This window comes from Camelus bactrianus, chromosome X, assembly GCF_048773025.1.
Source record: "Camelus bactrianus isolate YW-2024 breed Bactrian camel chromosome X, ASM4877302v1, whole genome shotgun sequence".
NCBI classification, from domain to species: domain Eukaryota; kingdom Metazoa; phylum Chordata; class Mammalia; order Artiodactyla; family Camelidae; genus Camelus; species Camelus bactrianus.
In genome coordinates, this window is record NC_133575.1 from 57150514 (window position 1) to 57163524 (window position 13011).

At 37.7% G+C, this 13011-nt stretch overlaps 1 pseudogene; it reads right to left on the reverse strand.

Annotated features, from left to right (window-relative positions):
- Positions 1–4827: 4827 nt before the first annotated feature.
- On the reverse strand, positions 4828–6307 carry LOC105071615 (keratin, type I cytoskeletal 18 pseudogene; annotated as a pseudogene).
- Positions 6308–13011: the final 6704 nt, after the last annotated feature.

The window sequence follows — 13011 nt, forward strand, 5'->3', positions numbered from 1 at the left end:
CTCTCCAGCTACCATGCTAAAGCCACACAGGTGACACCACTTGATCATCTGGCCCTGTTGGCCAAGGGAGGCTGGCATTCCTGAGCTCCATGGGACTGTAACAATCAGAAAGACAGTTCTTCACAGGGCACACCCCAGAGGCACTGAACAGACTGCAGACTGAAACACAACCCCGTCTTCCTGTGAAAAAGGCATATTTACATAGTCTGTAGATTCAACATGAGGGAGAGGCTTCAGATTTCCCACACATCTAAGGTCTAAGGAGGTGGCAAAATAAATTTTCACATATTGAGATTTTGAGAAGTCATTCTGCCTTATATATGCGTTAACTTGAATTTTATGCTAATGAAAACAGCCTGTTTGTGGCCCATCAAACACACAATAATCATTAAAGAAAAGGGTGCATCAACCAGAAGTAAAGAATGTCCATGTTAAAATAAAGATTAAATGACTCCCTTTCTGGGATGCCAGTGCTGGTACTCCTTCAATAATGAGACTCCCTTCCAAGGTGCCAAGGCCATACTGACTTGCTGTATATGTGTTGATCTGTTTTTTGAAGACTTGAAGGACTGTATCCCTGACTTGCTTAATGTTCTTTGTTCTGACAAGATATAAAATTGTATTGAAAAATATGTTTCTTTGGAGCAATTCCTCAGAGTTACCTGAGAGACTGTCTTCTGGTCTATAATTTTCAGGTTGGCTCAAATAAAACTATTTTCTATTCCTATTATAGATTATTTATTGATTATTTTCATCAACAGAAGTAGTCACAGGGAAAGTAAGTAGAAAGACATAGTTATCCTTGTGCAGCTCCTTGGCCTCACTATGGTTCTATGAAACTCCCCAGAAAAGAGCTTATACATTCATCAGGGGCCCCAGTTTTTGCAATTGTCATGCAGAAGATACCTCCTGATCTCCTTATCTGGAGGCCAACAAGGATTACAGTTATAGCCCCACAGAACAGTATATATCTGCAAACTCTAAAAAACACTATCTGGGGGTCTGACATCCAATCAGCTGAAAACTCAGTGCTAAATAAGATTTTTTACCCTTGGTACATAGACAGGCCTCAAAACACCCTTAACAACAGGAATTCATCAAGAATAAATCAGTCAGCACCCTGCACAGAGCTGGGTTGGGTAAGCATACTGAGCCTTACACTCCCTGCACAGCAGCCAGCCTGCAACTGTACATGTGAGCACCTTGAGTTCTACCTATCTCATTCAGAGACAGAGCCATAATCAGGACTGACAAGTGGCTTGATTCCTACCCTCTCTGCACAGTGGCCAAGTGGCAAATGGGCTAGGTGAGTGCTCTTAGCCCCATTCTCCCTGTGCAGCAGCCACAACCCTATCACAGTGAGTGAGCACATGCAGCTCACATGAGGGATGCTCATAGAATATCTGGCTCTGGTGACCGGGGTCGGGGGGAATCATGCTTCTAGACCACACAGAACAGTTCCTACACAAGAACACTGCAAGACTGAAGGAGATAGTTGTTTTGTTTGATACATACAAACACAGAGAGACAGGCAAAATGAGGAGGTGGAGGAATATATTCCAAACCAAAGATCAAAGCAAATTCTAAGAAAAAGATTTTAATAAAATTGGGATGAGCAACCTACCTGATAAAGAGTTGAAAGTAATGATCATAAAGATAGTCACCAGTCTTGGGAGAAGAATAGATGAACACAGTAAAAACTTTAACAGATATAGAAAATATAAGAAAACACCAAAGAAGTTATAAGTAAACTTAAAAATACAGTAGGGGGGTTCAACAGCAGAATAGTAGAAATAGAAGCATTAATCAGTAAGCTGAAAGACAAAGGAATGGAAAACACCCAGAGAGCAGCAAATTTTTTTCAAAAAGAACTAAAAGAAGTGAGGATACCTTAAAGGACTTCTGGGACAACATGAATTGGAATAACATTCATATTATAGGATCCCAAGAGGAGCATGGAAAGAGAAAGGGGTAGAAAAATTATTGAAGAAATAATGACTGAAAACTTTCCTAATCAGGGGAAAGAGACACCAAGGTTCAGGAAGCCCAGAAAATTACAATAAGATGAACCCAAAGAGAAACATGCCAAGATACATTACAATTAAAACGGCAAAAGTTAAGAATGAAGAAAAAGTCTTAAAAGCAGCAAGAGAAAAATAACTTATTATATACAAGAAAAAACTTATCAGGCTACCAGAAGTTTTTTCACCAGAAACTTTACAGGACATAATTGACATATTGAAAGTGATGGAAGAAAAAAAAAATCATCCAACAGAGAATTCTCTGGCTGGCAAAGTTTTTATTCAGAACTGAAAAAATTGAGTTTTATAGATAAGCAAAAGCTAAAGGAGTTTATTACCACCAAACTGGCCTTACAAAAAGTGTTACAGACTTCTCTAAGCTCAAAATAAAAACACTAATCAATAATGAGAAAACATTCAAAAGTAAATATTTCATTAGAAAAGATAAATAAACAATAAAGGTAGTGGATCAATCACTTATAAAGCAAGTGCAAAATGTAAGAGACAAAATTAGTAAATGATTAAAACTATAATAATTAGTTACAAAATTAGTCAAGAGTTACAAAAATACAAAATGTATCATCAAAAATATAAAATGTGTGGGGGGGAATAAAAATATAAAGCTTTAGGATGTTTTCAAAATTAAAGTACTAAAAGTTTAAAAGAGACTGTTATATACATAGGATGGTATATGTAAACCTCATAGTAACCACAAACTAAAAACATAGTACATACAAAAAAAAAAAAAAAGAAAGAAAGAAAGAAAGAAATCTAAACATAAGACCAAAGAAAAAATTAAAACACAAGGAAAGGGAGAAAGAGATGAAAATCAGAGAGAAATTACAAAAGTAGCCAGGAAACAACAAAATGACAATAAGTATATATCTATCAATAATTACTTTAAATGTAATTGGACTAAACTCTCCTATTAAAAGACATAGGTGGGTGAATGAATATTAAAAAAAAAATCCTTCTATATGCTGCTTGAAAGAGACTCCCTTTAATTCTAAAGATGCTCACAGACTGAAAGTTAAGGGATGGAAAAAGTTATACCATGCAAATGGAAATAAAAAAAAAAGTTGGGGTAGCAATAATTACACCAGACAAAAATAGACTTTAAACAAAATTTCTGGTCAAGATGGCAGAGTGATAGAACAAGTGGCTCATCTTTCTTCATGACTACAATGAAACCACAAGTGAATGCTAAACAACCATCAAAAAAAAAAAAAACAAACCTGGAACCTAGCAAAAAGATCTACTGCAACTGGAAACATAAAGAGGGAACCACAGCAGGACAGTAGGAGGGGCATACTCATGATATAATTGGGCCCCACAGCCCCCAGTTGAGTGACCCACAAGCTGAGGAATAGTTAAGTCATAGAGGCCTTCCCTCAGTAGTGAGATTTATAAGCCCCAAGTCAGGCTACCAAGACCAAGGTTCTGGCATTAGGAGGTGAAGGAGACGCCAGGATATCTGGTTATGAAGGCCAGAGGGGCTTGGCTCCAGGAGCTCCACAGAACTTGGGGAAATGGAGACATCATTTACCTGGGAAGAATACATGGAACCTAGCATGCACCAGGTCCAAGGGCAGAGGCAATGATTTCATAGGAACCTGGGCCAGGCCAGCCTTCTGGTTTTGGAGGGTCTCCTGGGGAGGTAGGGGACAGCTGTGGCTCACCCAGGAGACATAAAATCTTGTGGGAGACATTCTGGGAGTGTTCATCTACATGAGCTTTCCTGGAGGCTGACATCTTGATTGGATCATTAGCACCAAACCTAGCCCCACCCAACAGCTTGTAGGGAAGCCTCAGGCCAAACAACATACTGAGTGGGAACACAGCAGAATTATTTTTTTTAAACATTTTTTATTGATTTATAGTCATTTTACAATGTTGTATCAAATTCCAGTGTAGGGCACAATTTTTCAGTTATACATGAACATATATGTATTCATTGTCACATTTTTTTCTATGTGGGCTACCATAAGATCTTGTATGTATTTCCCTGTGCTATACAGTATAATCTTGTTTATCTATTCTACAATTTTGAAATCCCAGTCTATCCCTTCCCACCTTCTGCCGCCTTGGCAACCACAAGTTTGTAGTCTATGTCTATGAGTCTATTTCTCTTTTGTATTTATGCTTATTTGTGTTTCTTTTTTTTTTTATATTCCACATATGAGCGATCGCATATGGTATTTTTCTTTCTCTTTCTGGCTTACTTCGCTTAGAATGACATTCTCCAGGAACATCCATGTTGCAAATGGTGTTATGTTGTTGGTTTTTAAGGCTGAGTAGTATTCCATTGTATAAATATACCACCACTTCTTTATCCAGTCATCCGTTGATGGACATTTAGGCTGTCTCCATGTCTTGGCTATTGTAAATAGTGCTGCTATGAACATTGGGGTGCAGGTGTCATTCTGAAGTAGAGTTCCTTCTGGATATGTGCCCAGGAGTGGGATTCCTGGGTCATATGGTAAGTCTATTCCTAGTCTTTTGAGGAATCTCCATACTGTTTTCCACAGTGGCTGCACCAAACTGCATTCCCACCAGCAGTGTAGGAGGGTTCCCCTTTCTCCAAAGCCTCTCCAGCATTTGTCATTTGTGGATTTTTGAATGATGGCCATTCTGGCTGGTGTGAGGTGATACCTCATTGTAGTTTTGATTTGCATTTCTCTGATAATCAGCAATATTGAGCATTTTTTGATGTGACTATTGATCATTTGTATGTCTTCCTTGGAGAATTGCTTGTTTACATCTTTTTTTTTTTTTTTTTGCAAGAACATCTGAACTTTTGTTGGCCTCTCACTCCCCAAAGGGCATCAATTCTGCCTTCTTAATGCTTCAGAACTTCAGAACTGCCATCCACAAGCCTGAGGGTGGTGGTCTTCTGGATGGTTTGCCTGGAGTTGCTGCTGTCCACGGCGTCACTAAGATTGAAGTCCTCCCCATCTTCCAGCAGGCGGCGGTAGGTGTTGATCTCAGCCTCCAGCTTGACCTTGATGTTCAGCAGGGCCTCGTACTCCTGGTTCTGGCATTGCCTCTCTGCCCGGGTCGGGGCCAGCTCCGACTCCAGATATAGTAGAAACCCTTTGAGCTGCTCCATCTGCATGGCGTAGCGGGCCTCCACCTCCTTCAGGCTAGTCTCCAAGCTGGCCTTCAGGTTTCTCATGGATTCCAGGTCAATCTCCAGGGACTGCACATTCCGTCTCAGCTCTGTGAGGGTCTCAGCAGTTCCTATCTCAGCAGTCTGCGAGGTGACCACTGTGGTGCTCTCCTCAATCTGATGGGACCAGTACTTGTCCAGCTCCTCTCGATTCTTCCAAGCTAGCTCGTCATACTGAGCCCAGATGTCTGCCATGATCTTGCTCAGGTCCTGAGACTTGGGGGCATCCAACTCCACAGTCAGCCCAGAATTGGTATTCTGGTTTTGTAGACCCTTTACTTCCTCCTCATGATTCTTCTTCATAAAGAGCAGCTCCTCTTTGAGAGCCTTGATCTCTGTCTCCAGCTGCAGGTGAATGACATTGGTGTCATCAATGACTTTGTGGAGCCCATGGATGTCACTCTCCACAGACTGGAGCATAGTCAGCTCTGTCTCATACTTGACTCTGAAGTCATCAGCAGCGAGACGGGCATTGTCAATCTGCAGAACGATGCGGGCATTGTCCACAGAATTTGCAAAGATCTGAGCCCTCAGATTCTCAGTGGTCTTCAAGTAATGCCTCCAGTCTCGGACCTGGGGTCCTTTCTTCTCCAGGTGTTTCCGAATTTTGATCTCCAGTCTCCGATTGTCAGCCTACAGTCTCCTCACCTTCTCCAGATAGGAGGTCAGGCAGTCATTCGGTCTTGAATGGTCTCCTTCTCTCCCTGGATGCCCCCTACGCCCACCCCACACCCGACCATCTGCATGCCCAGGTTCACGGAACCCCAGTCGCCCCATACGCTGGTGGAGAGGGACACGAAGATCCGAGATCTAGAGCCCCCGTCGCCTGCAGAGACACTGGCCGCGCTGCTGACTGGTCGTGGCGCAGGTAGCACGACTACACGGAGCCGGTGGACCGGTAGTTGAAGAAGCTGGACTGGGTGCTGAAGCTCATGGTGTCTGTTTCACGAGGAAAGCGGGAGGCCAGGACTCAGATGCTGGGCTGTGGGCTTGTTTATGTCTTTTGCCCATTTTTCGATTGGGTTGTTTGGTTGTTTCTTATTAAGTAGTATGAGCTGCTTATATATTCTGGAGATCAAGCCTTTGTTGGTTTCATTTGCAAAGATTTTCTCCCATTCCGTAGATTGTCGTTTTGTTTTACTTCTGGTTTCCTTTGCTGTGCAGAAGCTTGTAAGTTTCACTAGGTCCCATTTGTTTATTTTTGCTTTTATTTCTATTGCTTGAGTAGACTGTTCTAGGAGAACATTTTTGAGATTTATGTCAGATAATGTTTTGCCTATATTTTCATCTAGGAAGTTTATTGTATCTTGTCTTATGTTTAAGTCTTTGATCTATTTTGAGTTTATTTTTGTGTATGGTGTAAGGGAGTGTTCTAGCTTCAAGCTTTACCTGCTGCTGTCCAGTTTTCCCAACAACATTTGCTGAAGAGACTGTCTTTATTCCATTGTATATTCTTGCCTCCTTTGTCAAAGTTTAGTTGACCAAAAGTTTGTGGGTTCATTTCTGGGCTCTCTATTCTGTTCCATTGGACTATATGTCAGTTTTTGTATCAATACCATGCTGTCTTGATGACTGTAGCTCTATAGTATTATGTGAAGTCTGGGAGAGTTATTCCTGCAGCCTCTTTCTTTCTCTTCAGTAATGCTTTGGCAATTCTATGTCTTTGATGGTTCCATATAAGTTTTATTGTGATTTGTTCTAGTTCTGTGAAATACGTCCTAGGTCATTTGATAAGGATTGCATTAAATCTGTAGATTGCCTTGGGCAGTGTGACCATTTTAGCAATATTCATTCTTCCAATCCAAGAGCATGGAATATCTTTCCATTTTTTAAAGTCTTCTTTAATTTCCTTCATCAATGGTTTATAGTTTTCTGTGTATAATTCTTTCACCTCCTTGGTTAGATTTATTCCCATATATTTTATTACTTTGGGTGCTATTTTAAAGGGGATTGTTTCTTTACTTTCTTCTTCTGTTGATTCATCCTTAGTGTAAAGAAATGCAACTGGTTGTTGAACGTTAATCTTGTAACCTGCTACCTTGCTGAATTCTTCAATCAGCTCTAGAAGCTTTTGTGTGGACCTTTTAGGGTTTTCTATATATAGTAACATGTTGTCGGCATATAGTGACACTTTTACCTCTTCTTTTCCAATTTGAATCCCTTTGATTTCTCTCTCTTGTCTGATTGCTGTGGCTAGGACTTCCAAGACTATCTTGAATTGGAGTGGTGATAGTGGGCATCCTTGTCTGGTCCCGGATTTTAGTGGGAAGATTTGAGTTTTTCAATGTTGAGTACTATGCTGGCTGTAGGTTTGTTGTATATAGCTTTTATTATGTTGAGATATGTTCCCTCTATACCCATTTTGGTGATAGTCTTTATCATAAATCTGTGTTGAATTGTATCAGGTGCTTTTTCTGCATCTATTGAGATGATCATGTGGTTTTTGTCCTTTCTGTTATTGATGTGATGTATTACATTGATTGTTTTGCGTATGTTGAACCACCCTTGTGTCCCTGGTATGAACCCAACTTGATCATGATGTATAATCTTTTTTATGTGTTGTTGGATTCTATTTGCTAATATTTTGGTAAGGATTTTGGGATCTATGTTCATCTGTGATATTGGCCTATAGTTATCTTTTCTGGCAGTCTTTGCCTGGTTTTGGTATCAGGGTGATGGTGGCTTCATAGAATGAGTTTGGGAGTATTCCCTCCTTTTCAATCTTCTGGAAGAGATTGAGAAGGACTGGTATGAGTTCTTCTTTGTATGTTTGGTAGAATTCCCCAGTGAAGCTGTCCGGTCCTGGGCTTTTATTTGTAGGGAGGTTTTTTATTGCTATTTCAATTTCATTTCTAGTGATCAGTTTGTTCAAGTGGTCAATTTCTTCCTGATTCAATTTTGGTGGACAGTATGTTTCCAGAAACTTGTCCATCTCCTCTAGGTTATCCAGTTTGTTTCCATATAGTTTTTCATAGTATTCTCATATGATAGTCTATATTTCTATTTTATTTGTTGTAATTTCTCCATTTTCCTTTCTTATTTTGCTAATTTGTGCTCTCTCTTTTTTCTTCTTTGTGAGTTTGGCCAGAGGTTTGTCAATTTTATTTACTTTTTCAAAAAACCAGCTTTTGGTTTGATTGATTCTTTTCTATTTTTTTTAATCTCTATTTTATTTATTTCCTCCCTAATCTTTATAATTTCCTTCCTTCTGCTGCCTTTTGGGGGTTTTTATTCTTGTTTTTCTAGTTGTTTCAGCTGGTGGGTGAAATTGTTTATTTGAGATTGTTCTTCTTTTTTGAGGAAGACCTGTATCACTATAAATTCCCTCTTAGCACTGCCTTTGCTGTGTCCCATTAATTTTATGTGGTTGTACTTTCATTTTCATTTGTCTCAAGATATTTTTTAATTTCATTTGATTTCCTTATTGACCCATTGCTTTTTTAATAGCATATTGTTTAATCTCCATGCTTTCCTTTTTTTCTCCTTTGTTTCTCTGTTGTTGATTTCTAATTTGAAGGCATTGTGGTCAGTAAAGATGCTTGAGATAATTTATATCTTCTTAAAATTGTTGAGGTTTCTTTTGTGCTGAAGTACAAGGTCAATCTTAGAAAATGTTCCATGTGCACTTGAAAAGAATGTATATCCTATTTTGGGGGGGTGTAATGCTTTGAAAATATCCACCAAATCTAATGTTTCTATTGTATTATTTACTTTCTCTGTTGCCTTATTTATTTTCTGTCTGGAAGATCTGTTTAATGATGTTAATGTGATGTTAAAATCTCCAACTACGATGTATTCTCATCAATATTCCCCTTTATCTCTGTTAGTATTTATTTTATGTATTTAGATGCTCCCATATTGGGTGTATATATATTAACGAGTGTAATATCCTCATCTTGTATCACTCCTTTAATCATTATAAAATGTCCATGTTTATCTTTCTTTATGGCCTTTGTTTTAAAGTCAGTTTTGTCTGAAATCAGTACTGCAACACCTGCTTTTTTGGCTTTTCCATTTGCATGGAATATCCTTTTCCATTTTTCACTCTTAATCTATATGTGTCCTTCTCCCTAAGGTGGGTCTGTTGTATGCAGCATATTGAAGGTTCTTGCTTTATTATCCAGTCTGCCACTCTATGTCTTTTGATTGGAGCATTTAGTCCATTAACATTTACAGTAATTAATGATAGATGTGTTTTTATTGCCAGTTTGAACTTATTTTTGCAGTTGATTTGGTATTTCCTCTTTGTTTCTTTCTTATTCCTATTGTGGTTTTATAATTTTCCTTTGTATTATCTTGGATTTTATTTAGTTTTTGTGACTCCCTTGTAAGTTTTTGGCATGTGGTTACCCTTTATTTTAAGTCTATTAATCCATTACTGTAACTGTTTGTATTAAACAGATCGTAATATAAGCTCAAACTCATCCTACTGAGAACAAAAATTTAAAAAAGAAAAAGAAAACCTCTATTTTCTTGCTTCCCTCTTCCACTCTTCGTGATTTAGATGTCTTCTTTTACAATTTCATGTTTATTCTATTTGTAATTCATGGTAGTTATCACCTTTCCAGTTATGAGTTTCTCATTTTTGTAGCATCCTGCTTTTCTATTTAGAGTAGACCTGTCAATATTTCTTTTAGCATGGGTTTAGTGTTGCTAAACTCTTTTAGTTTTTCCTTGTCTGTGAAATTCTTTATCTCTCCTCTTATTCTAAAGGATAACCTTGCTGGATAAAGTATCCTAGGATGCATCTTTTTTTCATTCAGGACTTTGTATCTATCTTGCCACTCCCTTCTGGCCTGTAGTGTTTGTGTAGAGAAATCAGCTGAGAGCCTTATGGGGGTTCCCTTGTAACTCATTCTTTGTTTTCTCTTGCTGCCTTTAAGATCATTTCTTTATCCTTGAATCTGGTCATCTTGATTATGATATGTCTTGGTGTGGGTCTGTTTGGGGTCTTCTTGTTTGGGATCCTCTGAACTTCCTGTACTTGGATATCTAATTCTTTCTTTAGGTTTGGGAAGTTTTCAGTCATAATTTTTCCAATACCTTTTCAATCCCCTTTAATCTTTCTTCCCCGTCTGGAACCCTTATTATGTGTAGATTGGCATGCTTTATATTATCCCTTAGGTACCTTTTATTTTTTTCTTTGGTTTATTATTTGCATTTCTCTCAGCTGTTTTGATTGGGTGCTTTCTGTTGTCCTGTCTTCTAGGTGACTTATTCATTCCTCTGCATTATCTAGCCTGCTTTGCACAGCCTTTATATCAGCTCTCATCTCAGCAAATGAGTTTACCAGTTCTACTTGGCTCTTCTTTATAGCTTCAATTTCATTTTTGACATATTTCATGTCTCTAAACACTATCTCTTTTAGTTCCTTCAATATTTTTGTTCTTTCAGGAGATTTCTTTTGTTCTTTTAATTGGGAGTGATTCCTCTGCTTCTTCATCTTGCTCATATCTCTCTGGCACTGTGGCTTATGGAGTATCAGTTATCTATTTTGGTCCTTAAGGAGTTTATTCATTTATCTATCTGAAGCCTATGGACAAATAAAACAGTTTGTGGTGTCTTTGTCTTTTGAATAGGAGAATATACTGTCAGAGTTCAGCAGGTGCTCTGGTTGGCTGGGTGTGTCAGTGGATCTGAGTTTTGGTGTATTTGTAGGAGAGGGTGAGCTATGAGTGTCCTTCTACTGTGCCATTTTCAAAAGATTTGAGCATATATCTATTATGACACTTAAGACAGTACTGTGCAAAAATTTTCAACAACATATTAGAAAATTGAATACAAGATATAGAAAAGGGCATACACTATGATCAATTTGGACTCATCCGTGGGACACAAGGATGGTTCAACGTATGCAAATAAATGTGGTACACCACGTAAACTAATGAAAGACAAAAATCACATAATCATCTCAATAGATGCAGAAAAAGCATTTGATAAAATTCAACATCCATTCATTAGATAACCTCTTACCACAGTGCATATAGAGGGAACATATATCAACATAATAAAAAGTATTTATGACAAATGCACAGCCTACATAATATTGGTGAAAAGTTGAATCTTTTCCACAAAAATCTGGAATAAGTCAAGGATTCCCACTCTCACCACTTCTATTCAACAAAGTATTGGAAATAACAACCATAGCAATAAGACCAGAAAAAGTAAGAAAATTCATCTAAATTGTAAGGGAAGAAGTAAAATTGTCACTATATGTGGATAACAATACTATTTATGGAAAACCCTGAAGATGCCACAGAAAAACTACTAGATCTGATAAATGAATTCAGCAAAGTAACAGGATGTAAGATTAACATACAGAAATCTGTTGCATTTCTCTACACAAACAATGAAATATTAGAAAATGAAAGTAGAAAATAATTGCTTTAAAATCACATAAGTAATACTTAAAATAAACCAAGGAGGTGAATCACAGGCAGAGAACTATAAAACATGGATTAAGGAAATTAAAGATGATTTAAGGAAATGGAAATATATCCCATGTTCTTGGATAGGATGAATTAATACTGATAAAATGGCCATACTCCCCAAAGCAGTCTACAGATTTAATGTGATCCCTATTAAACTACCCAGGACATTTTTCACAGAAGTAGAACAAATAATCTTAAAAGTTATATGGAATCACAAACGACCCAGAATTGCCAAAGCATTACTGAAGAAGAAGAATCAATCTGGAGGAATAACCCTCCCAGACTTTAGGCAATACTACTGAGCTACAGTAATCAAAACAGCATGGTATTTGCAGAAATACAGACATGGATCAACAGAACAGAATAGAGAATCCAGAAATAAAACCCCACACATTTTTGATCAATTAATCTTTGACAATGGAGGCAAGAATGTCCAATGGAGAAAAGACAGTCTTTTCAACAAGTGGTGTTGGGAAAGCTGGATGCAGGCATGTAAATTAATGAAAATGAAATTAGAACACTCCCTCACACCATACACAAAAAGAAGCTCAAAATGGCTTAAAGACATAAATATAAACATGACACTGTAAACCTTCTAAAAGAAAACATAGTTAAAACATTCTCTGACATAAATCTTAGCAATGTTCTCATAGGGCAGTCTACTAAGGCAATTGAAATAAAAGCAAAAATAAGGAAATGGGACCTAATCAAATGCTTTTTTATAGCAAAGGAAACCATAAACAGAATGAAAAGACCACCCATGGAATGGGAGAAAATATTTACAAATGATGCAACTGACAAGGGCTTAATTTCCAGAATATAGAAACAACTAATACAACTTAATAAGAACAAAAAACAATCCAATCAAAAATGGGCAGAGGCCCTAACTAAACATTTCTCCAATGAAGACATACAAATGGCCAATACTCACATGAAAAAATATTCAATTTTGCTTATTATCAGAGAAATGCTAAGCAAAACTATGAGGTATTACCTCACACCAGTCAGAATGGGTATCATTAAAAGTCCACAAATGATAAATGCTAGAGAGGCTGTGGACAAAAGGGAACCCTCCTACACTGTTGGTGGAAATGTAGTTTGGTGTAGCCATTATGGAAAACAGTATGGGAATTTCTTTAAAAACTGAAAATAGACTTACCCTATGATACAGCAATCCCATTCCTGGGCATATATCTGTAGGAAGCACTAACTGGAAAAGATACATGCACCCCTATGTTTATAGAAGCACTATTTACAATAGCCAAGACACGAAATGTCCATTGACAGATGATTGGATAAAAATGTTTTGGTATATGTATACAATGGAATACTACTCAGCCATAAAAAAGAATAAACTAATGCCATTTGCAGTAACATGGATGGATTTGAA